The sequence below is a fragment of the Canis lupus genome, chromosome 11 (genome assembly GCF_003254725.2).
Source record: "Canis lupus dingo isolate Sandy chromosome 11, ASM325472v2, whole genome shotgun sequence".
Lineage (NCBI taxonomy): Eukaryota > Metazoa > Chordata > Mammalia > Carnivora > Canidae > Canis > Canis lupus.
In genome coordinates, this window is record NC_064253.1 from 16,797,946 (window position 1) to 16,818,900 (window position 20,955).

General features: G+C 35.4%; 1 protein-coding gene across 2 annotated transcripts in view; it reads right to left on the reverse strand.

The window, feature by feature from the left end:
• The window catches only part of FBN2 (fibrillin 2), a 239,987-nt gene that overhangs the window by 202,927 nt on the left and 16,105 nt on the right, over window positions 1-20,955 (reverse strand). The window lies entirely within an intron of this gene.

Sequence of the window (20,955 nt, forward strand, 5' to 3'; positions counted from 1 at the left end):
AAAATCGATCATTGTAACACACTGTACCAATGGAATAAAGAACAAAAACAACACGATCACCTAAGACAGAAAAAGTATTGACAAAATCCAACACTCTTTCATGATAAAAACACTTTAAACACTAGGGATGGAAGGGAATTTCTTCAACCTTTTATAAGAAAGAGTAATTTTTTTAAGATTCATTTCTTTATCTGCGGGGGGAGAGAGAGGGAAAGAGAGTGAAAAAGCACACATGGGCAGGATGGGTAGAGGGAGAGAGAGAGGTAGAAAAAATCTCAAGCAGACTCCACGCTAAGTGTGGAGGCTAACGCAGGGCTCAATCTCATGACCCTGAGATCACAACTTGAGCAGAAACCAAGAGTAGGATGCTTAACTGACTGCACCACCCAGGTGCCTTGAAAAAGTAACCTTTTACAGATAAAGGCCAAAAAACCCCCACAACTTTTATCATACCTAATGGTGAAAGACTGGCTGACCTTAAGATCAGGAATAAAATTAGAAATATGGGGTAGCCTGGGTGGCTTAGTGGTTTAGCACTGCCTTCAGCCCAGGGTCTGATCCTCAAGACCCAGGATCAATCGAGTCCCACATCAGGCTTCCTGCATGGAGCCTGCTTCTCCCTCTGCCTATGTCTCTGCTTCTCTCTCTTTCTCTCTCTGTGTCTCTCATGAATAAATAAATAAATAAAATCCACTCTTAACAGCTCAATTTAACACTGTTGAACAGGCTCTGGCCAGGGAAATTAGGTAAGAAGGAAAGGAAACAAAAGACATAATAATGAAATAGTTGAATATTGAAATAATGAAAAGAAATGAAGCTATTTGCACATGACATGATCTTACAGAAATATCTTTATATTGTCCACTAAAAAATATTAGAATTAGTAAGTCCTACAAGGTTGCAGGATATAAGATCAATATATTAAAAAATCTATTTTATTTCTATACACTAGCAATAAATAATTTAAAAATGAAATGATAGTGAAAGGGAATATAAGGGAAGGGAGAAGAAATGTGTGGGAAATATCAGAAAGGGAGACAGAACGTAAAGACTGCTAACTCTGGGAAACGAACTAGGGGTGGTAGAAGGGGAGGAGGGCAGGGGGTGGGAGTGAATGGGTGACGGCACTGGGGGTTATTCTGTATGTTAGTAAATTGAACACCAATAAAAAATAAATTAAAAAAATGAAATGAAATAATTCCATTTGCAACAGCATCAAAAAATACTTACAAATTTAACAAAAGAAGTGTAAAATTTATACTCTGAAAACTATAAAACATTGTTGAAAAAAATTAAAGGAGATGTAAATTTAAAAAAAAAAGGATATTCCATGAAAGAGCAAATGAAATAATCATCTTAAGACATGGTGGGCTTTCCTAAATGTCTCAACAAAGGAAAGTACGGTGAGAAGAAAAGTCTTTGCTTTGAGTGATGCTGACTGTCAGCCTCATAGGCAAGATTCCCAGGGCAGTGAGAGTTAACACCTAGAACACCAAATACCAGACTTAAGAGAATTTAACATGCAACACATGAGAATGTGTTGTGGATGAGCACACCAGAAAATCCCAAATCTCAAAAGACTTGTGGGCCAAATTTCCTTAGACCACAATGAATTAGGAGCTATCTTTCATAGATCTGGTTTGGTAACCACCATAAAATTCAACCCCAAATGAATGAGAAATAAAGTAGAGAGTCCTACCGTCTATTCCAAACTTCTCAGAAATGCCCTGAATCAGTAACTACCATGCTTACTAGTTAAGTAATTCCTATATATAAGGTTTTGCTTTAATGTCATCCTAATAGCCATTAAGATACTATGCAGAACCACTCTGTACCAACACAAGACCACTGCAGTCCCTGGGTGGAGTGATACACAAGACAGTTATCTAGAATTCTACATCCATTATTACAAATTTCTTGCAGTTAAGTATCTCAAGAAAGAGGCATGTTTTCTAGATCACAGTCATGTCATTAAACTAATGGTGGGGTTAGAGCTGGTAACAAGATCCTTTGTATTGTAATATTTGAAATAAGTAACACAAAATCTCCAAATAGGTTTTAATTCAATGACTGGGTGAGTCTGTTTCATAATTCTAGTAATTAAATAATAGAAAATATTTTTTAGGCATTTGTACCAAATAATGTACCAAGTTCTTTACATATATTGGAGTATACTTTGTGAAACAACTCATAATTCAGAGCCTCTTATCCTAAGCCAATCTTTCCCTTTCCAGCACTTATCTGGCACCAAATTGGCCACAGTACCAGCAACCAAAGGAAGAGAGTAAGACTTAAGAGAGTCCTGATAGAAAGGAAAAGCAAAAGAAAAGTCTGAACCCTTTGTCCTGAAGAGTTTTGTGAGAAATTAGAGGGACACAGGAAGAGCCTAGCATGGGAAGCCCGGAGTGGGGATAGCATGTTAGATACATCTGTGGAAAAGCAGAGGGCATAGCACAAGTGCCTCCCCTCGGACTCCAGGAAGAGGTCCACACCAACCTGAGGATGAGTACCCCCACAGGGATCAGGAAGCTACTGGAAGATCTGGTCAGGGCTCCTGCAAAATCCCACATATACTCCTAATCATACTTAACCAATAAGCAGAAAAGCCTTTAGACTACACCACAGACTTCTGGGTTTATTTAATGAATATAGTACTTTCCACTGGGACTCTCCAAAGTACCTTCTTCACTTCCTCATCTCATTTGGCATTCTCTGGTTGGCTGCTCTTTCATGCCTTTTGGCTCTGGCTCTAGGTTTTTTTCTGGAGTGCCATGTGCCTGAAAAGTGCTGCTCAAGTATTCTCTGACCCCAGTTAAGCCCTTCAAACTGTCTGTTTATCAAACAGCTTTTCAGATACCACCTAATTCACGAATCACTCCTGAAATAATTACAAGAAAGACATGGAGTTCTTTGGCTCTCATTCAGATGCAGAGAAATAAACTATACTTACTTAGTTTTGCAGAGTCATAAGTGACAAGAAATAACATAATTGTGTAGTGAGAAATGAATACTTATTAATGCCAGTAACTGTTCTAAAAAGAGGAAGTTTTATAAAGTATTTTACAAAAAATATCTAATGTTACCACTCTTTGCATATCTCTCTGTAATCCACACTACTATAATCTCATAGTAATCTACAAAACTAAATGCTATCACTGACTATAGAGTTTAACTTTAACAAGACCTGATGTCATAAGGGTGCTTTAAAAAGGTGGAATTTGTCTTTAAAAAAAAAAAAAGCCTAAAATTTCAGTCTTCTACATATGATTTTAAGAGAATATTTGGATTATCACTTAGTTAACCACATAGTAACCAACCCAAGATGTTAAGCTATTCTAAATATGGTTGGCTCAGTTTTGCCCCCTACAGGGAATGTACATTTCTTTCTGAGGTCACTAGGATTAAAAAAGTATGTGATATGGAGAAAAAACTTAAGATAAGGTTGACTATTTTCTTTTTTTAAGACTTTATTCATTTGAGAAAAAGAGAAAGCATGAGCAGAGGGGGAAGGTGGAGGGAGAGGGAGAAGCAGACTCCCCACTGGGCAGGGACCCCCCCCATATGGGGCTGGATCCCAAGATGCTGAAATCATGACCTGAGTTGAAGGCAGATGCTGGATTGACTGAACCACCCAGGTGCCCGGAAATTGACTATTTTCAAATCCAATTTTGTCACATCAGAGGGAAGCAAAGCTACTCTAGTAACAGAATTTTAAGACATTATAAATCTGTCTGAAAGAATCCAGGAGTAAATTTTATACAGAATGGCTTCAGTTAGGGCTCTAGCGGTAACAACGAAAGAATGGATAAAATTTTGGAGCCATTTTAGGAGTGATTCCTCAGATTTACCTAACTATAAAAAGGTTCCAGGGTATTTTGTAAGGACTTCATGCTAAACCAGTGTTTCACAAACTTCATATTACAGTGGAATGATTTTGGGGCCTTTAAGAAATGTTCATGCCTGAGGTTGGGTCCCTCTGCTCCAGAGATTCTTACAAGTTGATCTCAGGTGCAGCCTCAGTGTCAGGATTTTTAAAAGGCCCCTGGTGATAATATGCAACTATGGAGAAAGTCTTTGAATTCAGAGCAATAAATCTGAGCCTCCATAGGAGAGGCATGGGAGTATTTTTTATTTTAAACAAAAGGAGATTTTTATGACCAAAAAAAGCAGGTAAACGCTGATCTAGCCCAATGCTCTCATTCTTTAAACAAGAAATTATATATGTACTGACCTGCTTAAGAACACAGTTGCACAGTTAATCTGCTAAATTCTAATTAAAGTCTCTCTGTTACATTCAGAACATAATTCCCTTTTTTAAAGATGAAAATGATCTTGCTCAAGATCTGGAATGTGCCTTGTAGGCTATTTCTAAATCAGATGAAGAATTCACAAACATTCGGCATTGCCCATATGGAAGAATTTTGCATGCATTAAACCATGACATTAAGTATGGTCATGGGAACCAAAGTCTTTAATCCACAGAAATGAGACATCCATAGAACTAGTGTTTCTTGGTTCAGTAACGTGCACTAAATAAAACACTACAATATTACTTGTAAATGATAACTACAGCATCCCAAATTATATCTTCTATTAGAAGCCCCTACACCTGGCTTCGTGTGTGGCTTGAAACAGACTTCAGATCAAAAACATTTTAAATGTGATACCAACTTCCAAGAAAATATTGGGGATTGAACTACACCATAGAATCTCTCCTATCTACAGCTAATATAAACAACAAAATAGGAAAAGTTACCAGAAAAAAATTACTCTCAGCACCCTAAGTAGGATTTAGCACAAACCCCCACATAGTATTTGAAAATGGCAGCCAAGGAATGAAGTAGAAATGGTCATAACCCTTCTTCTCTCACATGACACACAGAATGATCATGGTTCATCAAAATCCTAAAAAGTCTCATTGATCCCCACTGGGGAGCTGAGTGTGAGTTCAGTTTGTGGAGAAATCAGGGAAAACCTAGAAATGTAAAAGTCCCTACCTCACAGGTGGCACCTGGGTGGCTCAGTGGCTGAGCATCTGCCTTTGGCTCAAGTCATGATCCTGGAGTCCTGGGATTGAGTCCTGCCTCAGGCTCCTCAAAGGGAGCCTGCTTCTCCCTCTGCCTGTGTCTCTATTCTCTCTCTCTCTCTGTCTCTCATGAATAAATAACTAAAATATTTTTTAAGTCCCTATCTATCAACAGAACATCTTGTCAGAAAGCAGAAAAACAGAGAGGACCAGTGGTGGTGATCTTTACCAGATGGGAAAAAACTAGACAGTGAAGACAGGATGATCATGACCACACAGAGTCAATTATCCCCAGCATTCAACAGGAGAAGAGGACACACAAGGATCATAAGGAAAAAAAAAGATTCTTGGACAGCAAGAGGCTAAGCTAAAGCATTTCATGTTCAATCACGGGCAGGAGGGACTGTTGCTGGACAATGATTGGACAAATGGGGAAATCCAATGCCAAGCATGATTCTCTAAAAGCAAAGGTGCAGGCACGGTGGACTTCAGCTTAAATGGGAGGAATCATCTCAATTTCAGGATTCTCCTCTGTGAAAAGAGAGTATTTCCAGGACCAGATGGGATGATCCTGAACAATCCATGCAATGAAGGACCTGAGAACATGCAGAGCTCAGATCCTTTCATCAAAGCTGTTCAAATAACAGTTGAAGTCTTCATTTCCTTTTTTAGGCTCAGAACATGAAGCACTTGAAATCCATAGCTCTCCAACAGGACAGAAAGACAAGTCAGGCCATTTTGGAAAAGAGAAAATGAAAATTCACCTCCACCACGTTAGTGCAAATAGAAGTTTTAGATAGAGCTGCCCAAAAGAAATGGGACAGGAACTATGTAACATACTATGATTAAGTATTTTCATAAGGCACAAAGAAGATCAGAAAAACAAGAACACAACTTTATAAGAAAAAAAGTATAGTCAAGGAAACAGAAGATAATTGCATGAGTTCTTTGAGCTATATGGAACAATCTGCTAAGAACCATATAAGTTTTTTTTTTTTTTTAAGGCTAGTAGGTGGAAGAGAAAGTATCAAATAAAAGGGAAAACTTTTCAGCTAAAGAAAAAACTGAAGACAAAATAAAAGTATCTTACTCAATTATAAAACCACCACAATTAAATTAATTAGGAAGAACCAAACAGAAGAGATAAAGCTAACAAAGAATTACTAAGATCAAAGCAATTAAAGAGCAAATAACAGCTCACAAGTTTAATGGAAAAAAATTAATACACAAACTAGTGAACCTGCTGAAGTAGAACTGTCCAAAGATATAACAGAAGAAAATTTCCTTAAAATTAATGAAAAACACTATGATTCCAGATGGAATGATCACACCACTTTCACTAACATTTGCATAGAATAAATGATATCCATAATTATGCAGTAAAAATTGTTCAGGTATCTGCAAAAAAACATCGGTAACTTAGCAAAAAGGAAAAAAAAATATCAGGCTAGATTCAGACTTCTTCATAGCACATTTAGTGGTAGAAAATAACTGGATATCTATAAAAATATGAGAAAAAGTATAAACCCCCAATGTATATCTATTTATGTTTGAGTGCAAGTATAAGGCAACAGGTCAACAATCTACACTGTGAGATACCAGTCAGGAATACTTCCTAGAAAAAAACCCTGATGACAAAATCCAATCAACCAATAGATGTGGCAAAAAAATTTTTAAATAAATAAAAAGTAATAATAAAGATACAGTACACACTCCCCTCATAGTGGAGAGATAACAGAAACTGTAAAATGTTAATAAACTGGAAAATGATGGCCTGAGTATATTAATCAGGTTTCAATGTTTTATTTTGTTTTAAAGATTTTATTTATTTATTCATGAGAGACACACACACACACAGAGGCAGAGACACAGACAGAGGGAGAAGCAGGCTCCATGCAGGGAGCCCGATGCAGGACTCAATCCCAGGACTCCAGAATTACACTCTGGGCTGAAGGCAGGTGCTAAACCACTGAGCCACCCAGGGATCCTCAGGTTTCAATGTTTTAAAGAAAAATAGTAACAATATTCAAAGGAGATTGGTACAATCTGTCAGTGTAAGATAATAATGTTTAAAAATTTTCCCACTAACTCTGTAAGGACAAAATCTCCCAATGAACAAAAACAGGCAAGCAAACAATAATTCTATGTGCTATGACACTTTGTTCAAAATAAATTTAGTTTTTAACTCCTGAAGAGGATGTGGTTAGTATGACTGGGAATAACAAACAAACAAAAAGTTAAATCAAAGTTAAATTTTTTACAGCATATGGACATCCAATTGTTCCAGCACCACTTGTTAAAAAGACTGTATTGAAATGACTTTGCAACTTTGTTGATCTATGTGCTTATGGGTACATTTTGGGATTCTCTATTTGTCTATCTTTATGCCAAATTCTTGATTACCAGAGCTTGATAATACATTTGAAATCACGCAGTTTAAGTCTTCCAATCCTGTTCTTTTTAGAATGTGCTTTGGCTTTTCTAGTTCTTTGCATTTTCACATAAATATTATAATCAGTCTCTCAATTTCTCCAAAATTTTATTGCAAACTTTATCAGAATTGTGTTCAACCTAGCAAATTTGGGGGAGAAGAGGAGTCCCATAATATTGAATCTTCCAATCCATGTACATAGCATATCTTTCCATTTATTAATATCTTCATTAATTTTTCTTAGCAATGTTTTATAGTTTTCAGTATACATGCCTTGTACATTTTTTCTCAAAATTATCCCTGAGTATTTCATAATGTTTATGATACTTTATGTGGTATCATTTTTAAATTAGATTTTTCAGTTGATTGCTGGTAAGTAAATATAACTTACATATATTGATTGATCTGTGTCCTGCAATCTTACTAAATTTATTTTGTACAGAGACAGTGATATCATCGACAAGTTTTACTTCTTCCCTTCCAATCTCTGTGACTTTTATTGTTACTTATTGCCCTTGCAATGTTCAAAGGAAGTTTTAAGAATGCCTCCTTCTACTTTGTTCCTGATATTAGGGTAAGAGAATCTGGCTTTTCATCATTCAGTGTGATGTTAGCTATAGGCATTTTGGAAATTCCCTTTTCTCACATCAAGGAAGTTCTTGTTTATTTACTAGTTGTTAACAGTTCAGGGGAATAGATTTTGTTAAATGTTTTTTCTGCAGCTATGTATATGATTATAGGATTTTTAAAAATTGTTAATGAGTTACACTGACTTTTAATATCCTGGGATAAATGCCAATTGCTTATATTATCTTTTCAAAATATTGCTGATACACTTTGCTAAAATTTTGATAAATTTTATATCATAAGAGGTATTTTTATGTTATTTTCTTTTCTTGAAATGTAACTTTTCAGTTTGAGTATCAAGATAATTCAACCTTACAGAATGAGCTGGCAAGCTTTAAATCTTGGTCAGTTTTCTAGAAAAGTATGCATACAACTGGTATTATTCCCTTCTTAAATGTTTGATAGAATTCACCACTGAAGCCATCAGGGTCACGATTTTTCTTTATGAGAAGGCTTTTACAGATTTAATTTCTTTAATCAATATAGGGATATTCATGTTGCTTATTTCTCCTTGAATGAGCTTTACTGATTTGTGTCTTTCAAGAAATTGTCCACTTTATTTTTATTGGCTTAAAATTTTTCATGATGTTGTCTCATTACCCACTTAAGATCAGTGAAACCTGTAGTGATATCATCTTTTATATTCCTGATACTGATAATCTGTGTCTTTGCTTTTCCCTGATCATTGTAGGCACAGGCTTATCAATTTGTTGTTGATCTTTACAATGAACTAGCTGTCAATTTCAATGATTTTCTCACTTTTTCTGTTTGCTACTTCATTTATTTTCACTTTGATTTTATTCTTTCTTTTCTTCTGCTTACTTTTGATTTTTCTCTTCTATCTCCAGCTTTTTTTTTTCTCTCTCTCTAGATTTTTAATGAAGAAGCTAATAAGTTCACTTAGTAGAGAGTTTTCTTCTTTTAAGGTGGACCTCAGCACCAGAAACTTCACTCTCAGTACTCCTTGTGGCATCACAAAAACTTTGATATATTGTGTTTCCACTTTAATTCAGGTCAAAATGCTTTCTAATTTCTCTTTGATTGCTACTTTGACCCACGGGTATTAGAAATGAATTACACAATTACAGAATATATTCCACAGGGATCTGTTATTGAATTCTGATTTAATTCCATTGAGAGTAAGAACACGATTTTATCATTTACTGAAACTTGGTTTAGAATTGAGAAAATGATCGCTCTTGCTACATGTTCCAAGTCCACTTGAAAAGATACATCCTCTGCTACTGCATAACAGAGTATTCCATAAACCTCAAACTCATCATGTGCACTGATAGTTACATTCAAGTCTTCTGTATCTTTACTACTTATTTCAATTATTGAGAGGTGCAGAGGTTTCCAGCCATAACCGTGGATTTGTCTATTCCTCCTTGCAGGGTTTGTGTTTTGTTTTTTTTTTTTTAAGATTTTATTTATTCATGAGAGACACAGAGAAAAGGCAGAGACATAGGCAGAGGGAGAAACAGGCTCCTCACAGGGAGCCTGGAATCCGGGATCATACCCTGAGCTGAAGGCAGATGCTCAATCACTGAGCCACCCAGGCATCCCTCCTCCTTGTAGTTCTATCAGTTTTTACTTCGTGTATTTTGAAGCCATGTTATGAAGTGTGTGAACATTTAGAATTGTGATATCCCTTTAAATGACTTCTTTTTCATTATAAAAGAAATCACCTTCTTCATGCCTGATGTTACCCTTTGCTCTGAAATCTAGTTTGATATTAAGCCATTCTTGCTTTCTTTTGATTAGGATCAGCCAGATTATTTCTTTTCCCATGCTTTTTTTGGGTATATTTTTTATTGGAGTTTGATCTGTCAACACCCAGTATAACACCCAGTGCTCATCCCATCAAGTGCTTCTCTCAGTGTCCATCACCCAGTCACCCCATCCCCCCTCCCACCTCCCCTTCCACTACCCCTTGTTCATTTCCCAGAGTTAGTAGTCTCTTTTTCCATGCTTTTGCTTTTCATCTATTAGTTTCAACTATTTAAAGTGGATTTCTTATAGAATACATATAATTGGATATGGGTTTTTAACCTAACAATCTCTGCCTTCTAATTGGATGCTGAGACCATTCACATTTAAACCATTACTGATATGGTTAGGTTTAACTCTATCATTTTCTAATTGTCTTCTAATTGTCCATTTATTTGCTGTATTTTGCTGCTTTGAATATTTTTATTCCATTTTATCATCTTGTCTTAACGTATTAGTTACAATTATTTTTCAGTGGTTGTTTTGGTTACAATTCTTTATTTTTGCAGTGGTTGTTTTGGGACTTAGAGTAACATCTTTACTTTATCAAAGCCTGTCTTCAAGTAACATTATGCCACTTGGCAGTATAAAAACCTCCCAGCCTTTGTGTTACTGTTTCATTTCACCACCACTATCTGCTGAAACTCCACAAAAAATTTTAATTATTTTTCTTTAAACACCCAATTGCTTCTCACAGAGACTTAAATACTAAGAAAAAGTTTTATATATTTACCCAGATACCTTTTTGATGCTCTTCATTACCTTTGTAGGGAATCATATTTACTTGTAATATTTTTCTTCTGCCTGAAGGACATCTTTTTTGGCCTTTAAGATTTCTTGAAGTGCAAGTCTGCTGGTGACAAACTCTTTCATCTTTTATATGTTCAAAACAGGCTTTATTTTGCCTTTGTTTTTCAAAGACATTTTCCTAGATACAGAATTCTAGAAGGATTTTTATTTCAGTATTTTAAGTATGCTGCACCCAGGCTCTTCACTTGCACTGTTTCTGACAAATTTTTTGTGGCCCTTATCTTTTTTAACTTTGTACAAAAGAGTGTTTTTCTCCAACTGCTTTTAAGATTTTCTGTTTGTGTAGTTAGAAGCAATTTGATAATGTTGTCCCTTGAGACAGTTTCCTCATTGTATCTTCCTACTTGGGTGCTCACTTCGGCAGCACATATACTAAAATTGTATCTTTCTACTTGGGATTCATAACCTTCTTAGTTCTGTCACTTTACAGAATTCATCAAACTTGGAAAATTTCTGCCCATTATTTCTTCAAATAAGTTTTTTCTATCATCCACTCCTGTGATAACTCCAATTACATGTATATAGTTCATTGAAAATTGTTAACAAAGCTTGCAGATATGCTCCTGTATTTTTTTAAACTTCTTTCTCTTTCATTTTGAATAATTTCTACTGCTGCATCTTCAAGTTCATGAATTTTTACATCTACAATGTCTAACCTGCCATTAATCCCATCTAGAATATATTTCACTTCTGATACTGTAGTTTTCATCTCTAGAAATTCAATTTGGACTTCACACCTCTAACATTTCGAGTCTTTCCTCTATCTTTATGGACTTATGGAATCTCCTTATAATAATGGTTTTAATTTCCTACTCTGCTAATTCTAGCATGCATGTAGGTTCTTGATGGATTTTGGTAAATTGATATTTCTTATCATGAAGAGTATTCTTCGGCTTATTTGTAGAAAATGTGTGAATGGTAATATTTGTTTAGATGCCATATGTTGTGAATTTTACTTTACTCAGTGCTTAGTAGATTTGGATTCTTAGAAATATTGTTGAACTTTGTTCTTGGATGTTTGATCCTTCTGGATGTTGCTTTTATGATTTATTCACCAGGACTAGGGCAGCATTTATTCTGTAGCTAATTGTCCTGCACTACTAGAAGAGGACCTTTTTGGGTACTCTAACCATTGTCCCATAGATAATGTGGTTCTCTAACCTGGTTTGAGGGAAAGGCAGTATTTATGGGCTTGTGTGTGCTCCAAGTATCATTCCAGTTCTTTTGGGTGATTCTTTTTCTTGTCTTATATACATTCCTCACACACATGTGCTGACCAGTATCCTACTGAAAATTTGAGAGAAATCCTCTGAATATATACAGTTCTCACCTCTTCAGGAAAACTCTAGCTCTGAAAACTCTAGCCATCTTGGTCTCCCCAGAAAGCTAAACTTCATCTCCTCAACTTAAGGAGTCTGTGCAGAAAAACTCTCTTGAACAGAAAGCTGTGGAAATCTAGCAAAGTCCTTCTTTCAGCGATCACTGTAGTTATCTGATGTTCAGTATCTTGAAAACCATTGTTTGATATATTTTATTCTGTTTTTCAGTTCTTTTCAGGCAGGGGGGGTTAATCTGGTTCCTGCCAGTCCATCTTGACTGGAAGTATAAGTCTCGATTTTCTTTAAATCATTATGAGTTTTGAATAAATATTTCAAAAGATTATATACATAAACAATCTCTGGGCATATGAATTCAGAGGTATAATTTGAGATTTATATACCAAAAGACTTCCCTGGGTCGTATAACAAAATACAAAAATAGCAAGCTATCTCTTTCATTCAATTGGAATCATGTGCCTTGTTATCATTCTCATACAGAACAGACACAATACAGTTCTACAGAGTGGGAATATATTACTTCTGCACTGTTGTGTTTCACTTAAATAAAGTGGTTAAATGCATGAGTTCTGAGGTTATACCCACTTGTGTTGAAACTCTACTTTCTCCCTTTATTATTTGGCTGAATTCGAGCAAAATACTTTACCTCTTTATGCCTCAGGGTTTTTCTTAACCTGTTAATATGATGTTTAAAAATAGTATCTTTAGGGATCCCTGGGTGGCACAGCTGTTTGGCGCCTGCCTTTGGCCCAGGGCACGATCCTGGAGACCCGGGATCGAATCCCACATCGGGCTTCCAGTGCATGGAGCCTGCTTCTCCCTCTGCCTATGTCTCTGCCTCTCTCTCTTTCTCTCTCTGTGACTATCATAAATAAATAAAAATTTAAAAAAAATTTTAAAAAAATAGTATCTTTGGTTTGTTACAAGTATTAATTCCTCTCAAGCACTTATCTTAGTAAATATTCAATAATTGTCATTTCTCTCTAATATTACATAATCTTCCTTTCCAAATTAATACTAGCAATCTAATTTTACATATATAAACTACAATCTCAATAAAAATATACAATCATAATATATTCATTGCTGTGATCGAGCTGATAAGCAATGAGTTCAGAATCAGAATGGTCTCTCTGTCTTGGTTTCTCCACTCTCCATTCTCTTTTATTTGCCACTCCAGAGTAACCTCTCTGGAGAACTACTTTTAAGTACAGAAGTCCTTCATAATCTCTCTCCCCAGTGCCTGCCAAATAGAGGGCAGCCTCTCAACTCTGGCATTCCAGACTCCATATATTAAGGTCCAAGACTATTTTCCCAGCCTCATCTTCTGCTCTTCTGTTTCATTAACTGTATCCTACAGCATCCATGATAAACAAGTCTCCATGAACATTCCAGAGCCAAGAGCCTCTACCATGTCTATACTTTTTTTCATCCTAACTCTTCTACTGGGAACCCCAATGCTTATCCAGTCACGAACTGGTGTCCCTTGCATATACTGCATTGTGTGGAGGAGAGGAAACACAAAGGCAACTTCAGATAAAAATCTCTACTCCTAACAAGCTCACCTCCAGGTAAGCAACTAGTCACAACACAGTGATGAAGAGAACTATTGTAGGAGATAGAGTACATGACAAATAGATAAAAGGAGAACATGCCTAATTTTTGCATGAGAAGTAAACTGAGCAGAGGGTGGGTGGTGGTCAGGGAAAGCTTCACAGAGGAATTATTCTCTGAACTGTCTGAAGACCCTTCCCAAACTCCTCCTATTAGACTGAGTAACATGCAATACTATTGATTAGAAGTATCTTGAGCAAACTATACACACACACACACACACATATATATATATATATATATATATATATATATATATATATATATACTCTGTACCAGACCATGGCTTGACACTGTATCTCTCAATTAATTCTCATACCATGAAGGTGAGCCTCCCTTAAAATATGGTATATATTCTCAATAAGGACATGCATAAAACTTTATTTGTATGACTTAAGTAACTAACAAAATCCTTCTATTCCCTATTTGAAATTCCATTTTTGATTATTCCATTTTGAACAGCCAGCCACCATACCTACTTTATTTTTGATAAATGGGGAGTCCAGTTAAAAGAGATTAGCATCAGTGATTATCATTTATTGGGTACCAGGTATTCTACTGTATCATTTAAGTCACAAAAGTAAGGGTGATATGAAAGACACATTTTTATGCAAGGATCAGAAGAGGGTAATCACATTTCCAAGGTCACACAGGTCTTAACATTGAATTCTGATTCTGCCTATACCCTGTATACTTAAAACATAATAAATTTCAGTTCTAATTCTCACTACACCCTGTGTACTCAAAACACAACGAATATTACTTAGTGGATGCTTACTATGAGCCAGGCACTCTGCCTCTTTTGTGTCAGGAGCTGAACACATTTTTAATCTTTTCAACAATTCCACAAAGCAGTTGTGTGTACACAGTCCTTTATCTGAAACCCTTGGATGCAGGTGCTATTTAGGAATTTATAATGTCTGAGATTTTTTGAAATATGACTGATCCTTAAACAACAAAGAAGTCAGGGGCACTGACCCCTGCACAGGTGAAAATCCACTATATAACTTCTGACTCCCCAAACTTAAGCATAAGTAGCCTACTGTTTGACTAGAAGCCTTATCAATAACAAGAACAGTTGATCAATACGTATTTTGTATGTGTATTACATACTACATTTTTATAATGAAGTTAGGAGAAAACAAAATATTAAGAAAATCATAGGAAAGAAAATAAATTTATAGTGCTGCAGTATATTTAAAAAGTCCACATATAAGTAGAGCTGCAGACTGCAAATCTATATTGTTCAAGGGTCAAATGTACAGAGTACACATCCCCATTTTATTACTACTTTTGACTGAATCCTACATAACATTTCTTTATATTTAATTTGTGTGTGTCTGTGTTTGTGTGTGTGTGTGTGTGGTAGCTCTGCCCAAATTCCACACAAGTTAATCTCTAATGCCTTGCAATCTGATGTTGAGATAGGAAAAGAGAAAAATACTTATGGAGATTACACATATATAAAATGTGTTAATATTTTAAATTTTCTATTGCAGTTTTCCCTGCCTGCAGGTAGATAAACCAATACCAAAGAAATCTACTTAAGGGCACTTAGAGCTGGAATAAATGAAAACACTCACTGCTTTAATTCAAAGGGGCTTCAAAGGTAAAGCACCAAAGTCTAACAGGATCCTAGCACATTTGATCTTATTTTTTTAAAAGATTTATTTATTCATTTATGATAGACAGAGAGAGACAGAGAGGCAGAGACACAGGAGGAGGGAGAAGCAGGCTCCATGCAGGGAGCCCGACGCGGGACTCGATTCCGGGACTCCAGGATCGCGCCCTGGGCCAAAGGCAGGCGCCAAACCACTGAGCCACCCAGGGATCCCCCACACTTGATCTTATTGCACACATCTAAACAGCAGAGGTTTAAAGCAAAGACTGAGAATTGGGGGCCCTGGCTTCACCCAGATCAGATCAATCAATGGCTGTCTCTCAAATGTGGATCTTTCCTTTCTAGAATCAAGGGTCTCCACTCCTAGTCTCAAGCATTACACTTTTCTTTCATCCTTCCTTCCTTTCTTCCCTCTCTTCCCTTCTTTTTCCCACTGTCTGCGTTTTTGCTCTCATTTTCCTTCCCTCATGTTCTTAATGGCATTCAAGATAAGGATGTCATCTGAGCTAATGCCAAAAAGTAAAGTTCTCACAGATCTTTTAGTATTTCTCTGATGCCCATTTAAGGCTAAGTTTAGCTTAGAGAGTGCGAGGTTATAAAATTCTAACAGTCTCACGAGTGCAGAAATGTGTGTCTGTGTGCATGCATGCGTGCGGGCACACGTGAGTTTGACATCTGTGGTTGGTAACATTCTCTCTCTGTTCCTTTTAATTTCTTTCTCACTAGATCTTCAGAGTGCAAGAGAGAGGCAGACATTTTATTTCCATAAAACAAGTTCAGCTCAGTGATTGTGGTAACTGGTACTTAAGTATGGAGTTTAAATAATGTTATTTAGCATAAAAGTTAATCACAATGTATCTTGTAATATCAATATAGGAATTAGTTCAAAATTGCTTTTCTCATTATAATGAGTTATATTTTTTCATTTTTTTCATTCAGATTAACTGCAAGAAGACATTTCTAAATCTCCCTTAACTAGAAAACATTCCTGAGCTCTCTCATAAAGTTGTTCCTATTCCTATTTCAGTATTTACAGATTGTATTACTTTTTAATATTTAAGTAGATGACCACTACTGTTCTTTAGTTCACTTCTCATTAACAGAGAGTTTGTATCATTGGGCTTTGTAGCTTGAATTCCAACTATTTAGCCTAACAATACCCACCTAAAGGATACATGATAAATATTCATAAATAAATTTACTTCATTTAAAAATAAAAGTTACCCTCCTAACTTGTCATTTAAAAAGCAAAAAGAAATAAAATCTCCATAGCACTAGGCAGGGGAAACTACAGATATTTATAAGATTTGGGAATAAATAAAGACTTTCTATACATAATACTAAAGGAATAAATCATAAAAAGCCTTTTTAGAGGAAAATAAACAACATCTCAAAGGTTAAATTCTCACATATTAGACAATTCAGCAGCTGCATTTCTATGCTATATCCTAAGAATAAAATTGCAGATACAGATTTATCTACATAGATTCTTATCACAGCATTGCTAAAATACAAATAAGCCAAAAAAAAACAAAAAACAAAAAACAAAAAGAAAATCCAGAAATGACCCTAAATGTTGACTAACAAAGAAATATAATTACGGCAGGCAGGCAGCTACGCCACAGTAATTGAGTTTAAGGTCTTAAAATTAGTTCGTTTGATACCCTCCTTATCCTTATACTCTCCAGTGCTACCGTTAACTTTCACCTGGGCAAAGTTCTTTCATCTGTGACATCAAGAAAATAATTTTACAAACATGGAATGATTGGAGAGAATTTAGCTGCCTAGCCCTCATTGTTACAATATGCATCACAACTATTTCATTCTGTAACAATGTATTTAATAACACAAATGAGGAGCAGGAGACAAGCAGATTTCATGTTAGGAAGAGTGGATTCCAGGGCGCCTGGGTGGCTCAGTGATTGAGCATCTGCCTTTGGCCCAGGGTGTGATCCTGGAGTCCCAGGATCGAGTCCAGCTTCAGGCTCCCTGCATGGATCCTGCTTCTCCCTCTGCCTATGTCTCTGCCTCTCTCTCTCTCTGTGTGTCTCTCATGAATAAATAAATAAAACTTAAAAAAAAAAAAGAGTGGATTCCAGTAAGAATGGAAAGATCCCAATCTTCATCAGCATTAAATATGTAGTAGAAAAAAAGATTCAAAGCCTATCCCCTCCAAATGTTATAAAATAATTACTTATGACTGGAGGGATTATTAATACCTGCATATTTTTGGTTATCTTATTTTCTAAATTATTTTATAATAAACGTGTTTCTTTTAGATGAGAATATTACAATGGAAGGAATTTTTTTCTGAAATGTACTGCTTATGCATTTCTTGGAAGCATCAAATCCACTGTGTATAGAATTCTGCATAATATGCCATCTTATTCTCTCACCATGTTCCCCTGTATTCCTCATCACACTAATTTGCTGTTACTTCATAGGCTGAGCAAACCCACCAAGCGTACTTTATAATAAATTCCAAGACCATGGAATTAATGTTAATTAATACATGCATCAGTTATTTCTGAACAAACTTAAGTCTGGTCTACCTAATTACCAGAATTCAGGAAAACCCTAATTTGCCCGCTTCCACTCCTGTTCTTGGACAATCTAGATATGGTCCAAGTAGGCTGATTAGCTGTTTACAGTTACTTTACTTCCCGAGATGTGAGTGGATGAGCAAAATTATAGAGAATAACTCAAGAATTTATAATTTGACTTCAAGTCGCCAATAGGCAAACCTGAGTGTTAAGATTGTGGGTTCCTCCTTTTAGAGAAGTCATGTCTAATGAATTGGACAATGAGGGATGGGCTAACCATTTGCTAAACGCCTAGCTTAGGCAGGACCATAATAATAGAGCATTTGAAAACAAAGAGATTCTGACAATGAAGCCCTGCTTCACAAAGAGGTAAGTGAGTGAGAACTCTGTGCCTGGAGATATTCAAGCAAAGGCTGAGTAACTCCTCCTCAGGCTTTCAGATATTGAGATTATGCATTAGGTTCTACAACTAAATGATTTTATGAAACTTATCCTGACAAGAAATCTATCCATGTTTCATTTTACACAAAGGCTTGAAAGTTTACATTTCAGACTTGAACGCTTGATCTAACCTTTTTTAAAGTAGCTTCAGATTCACAAATGGCATTTTTCTTAAAATGTCAATAGATTTAAAAATTAATCTCCAATCCAGCTTTTTTAAGGTACCCTTTACTGAAAAACGTACATTCTAAAGGAAATGTCACTCAAAACAGGGATATTTGCAATTTCAGCAAATGTATGCATTTTTAAAGAAAGTCACATTTACATGATAAAAAACAGTGTGAAGTAATAATTTATGGGTAATTTTTAAAAGTCTAGGCTACATTTCTAACAAATGGTCCTTATATAAGCCTTAGGAAAATTCAAGATTTCAACAACCATTTAAGTACAAAGAAGCTGAAATAGGGACTTTGAGCTAGCTGCATTTGTGATCAAGTAATGACCATTATTTTGTCCAGAAACCCCTTAAGTAAATTCATTTCTTGCCTCCCTGCCCCGCCCCCTCCAAGTTTCTACTGATAAATAATAAGATACTCTTTAAGTGTTAGGATAAAAAAGTGGCAGGTCTTGATATATGATGTTAATTCCATATCCATGTATTCTCGGGGACACATTAAATGCAATATTTATCTTTTTTTCAAATGCCATCTATTTGGAGAGAGGAGCCAAAAGAACCGAGTCTTCACATGTGCCTTGGACACAGCTTGGTTGTCTGCCTCCTACAATCAGCAGTGGCCATAAGTACTCTTTATTTAAAGCTAAGTATTAATGGTCATTGTATGTACATATCAGCATGAGTGAGAAGAGAACTCCAAAGAGGTTCAGCTTACCAAGCAACAAGACTCAAGTTAAACACCATAATCATGCCAGCCACTCAGTTACCACTCAGTCTCTGTCTCCAGTCCAGAAACTAGTCTGCCAGAAGCTTAGATAGCTGGAAAAGCTGCCATGTTTTATCATACAACTGATACCCAGAGGCCGATTTAAAGGAAAATTGTATGTGTCCTACATTAAGGAGGAAAAACATCCCTCTCATTTTACAAAGTCTGTTTTGTTTTGTTTTTTTAAGGGAACAAAGAACATATATTTGGAAACTCTATAACTGAAAAACATAATATGAACCTTAAATTTTAACAGGGCATGTGAGCCTCTTCACTAAGCTCAACATAAGTGAATTATTCCTTTTGTATCTGTGTAGACCATGTTTCTTAAGAAAAATGAGGAACTCTACTTTTAGCAGGATTAACTATTACACACCAAAGGATTGCACCAAATATATTTTCTAAAAGCATGTAAGTTTATATTTGCAAAATAGAGTGAAAATTACCAACTCTTTCTTTTTTATAAGAAATAAAGCTTAGAATTTTCATCTGAAGGTAGTAATTTAAAAAGATTTTTTAAAAATTTTAATTTAAATTCAATTAGCCAACATATAGTACATCATTAGTTTCAGATGCAGTGTTCAATAATTCATCAGTTGCATAATTAAAAAGATTTTTAAGAAACAAGCCCCTGTTTTTAAAATATTCTTCAGGCTAACCTATTAACTAATTAATTTTGTAATTTCTTATGAAAACATGCTATTGTACATGTAAGATATACGTACGTCTCTATTGGATTCCCATAAATTTAGTAAGGACTAACAAAGCTAATGAATGGATAACTGTTGAAGAATGATTATGTAATTCCTGGAAGCCTCTAACTTGAAACTGCTCAATTCCTTCACCAATTAGGAACTGACCTTGAAATGTGCTTCAGGATGAAAGAACTACAAAGAATATATGACTTGCAGAAATACGAGCTTTATCTCCACCAATTATAATTATGTTTGACATCTTAAATTTAACTATTTTTCATTTTATAGTTTTTAAATAAACTTAACATTACATAGGAAATTTGTGTTATTCCATTCTTGACAACTTACCTTTTTATGCTAACATTTCATAATTAATTTTTCTTCCCAAAATAAAAGCATCTGGTAAAAACATTTAAATTTTCCCTAAGTAAAACCATAAACTCTGTCATGTGTGGAATGTATTTCAGTCCCAAGAAATCTCTGTTACCTTAGGAATAATATAAATACCATGATGTATATATACATATCAGTGTATGTTAAAAGCCTGCAATATATTTTACTTTTTAAACTTCACCATAGAATTCAAATTCTTCATCATCTTCTCAAGATTTAACCCAAATACTAAAATGAAATTTTTGTCAGGAAAATGAGTATAACTTATTAAATATAAGGTTTCTTTGCAACTTAGAGTCTCTGTACATATATAAACCATCACCACTACTTATCTAATATTTCAATGGCATAACTTCACTCTAATAATGCAATGTGACAAAGAAAGTGTTATACAAGTCTAGATGCTATGACAAGCCTTGGGAAAATAAAGAGGTATGCCATTTTGAGTGATTATGTAATACTTCATTTAGTTTAAACTTATTTTTCTTATATGGTTCAGTGTTTAATAGTTATTTGTTGCATTTTAGAAGATTAAATATCTTTGATATGTCATTGATACCCAATTGCTTCCAGGACATTTAGCACATCAACACTGGAGATTTTTAGCAGTCAGTAAGTAGATCATGAGTTTAAGTGATATCATGGTAAATTGGTTTCATATTGGCGTGAATGTCCATTTACATGGATAAAGTAGACAATGCTGGAT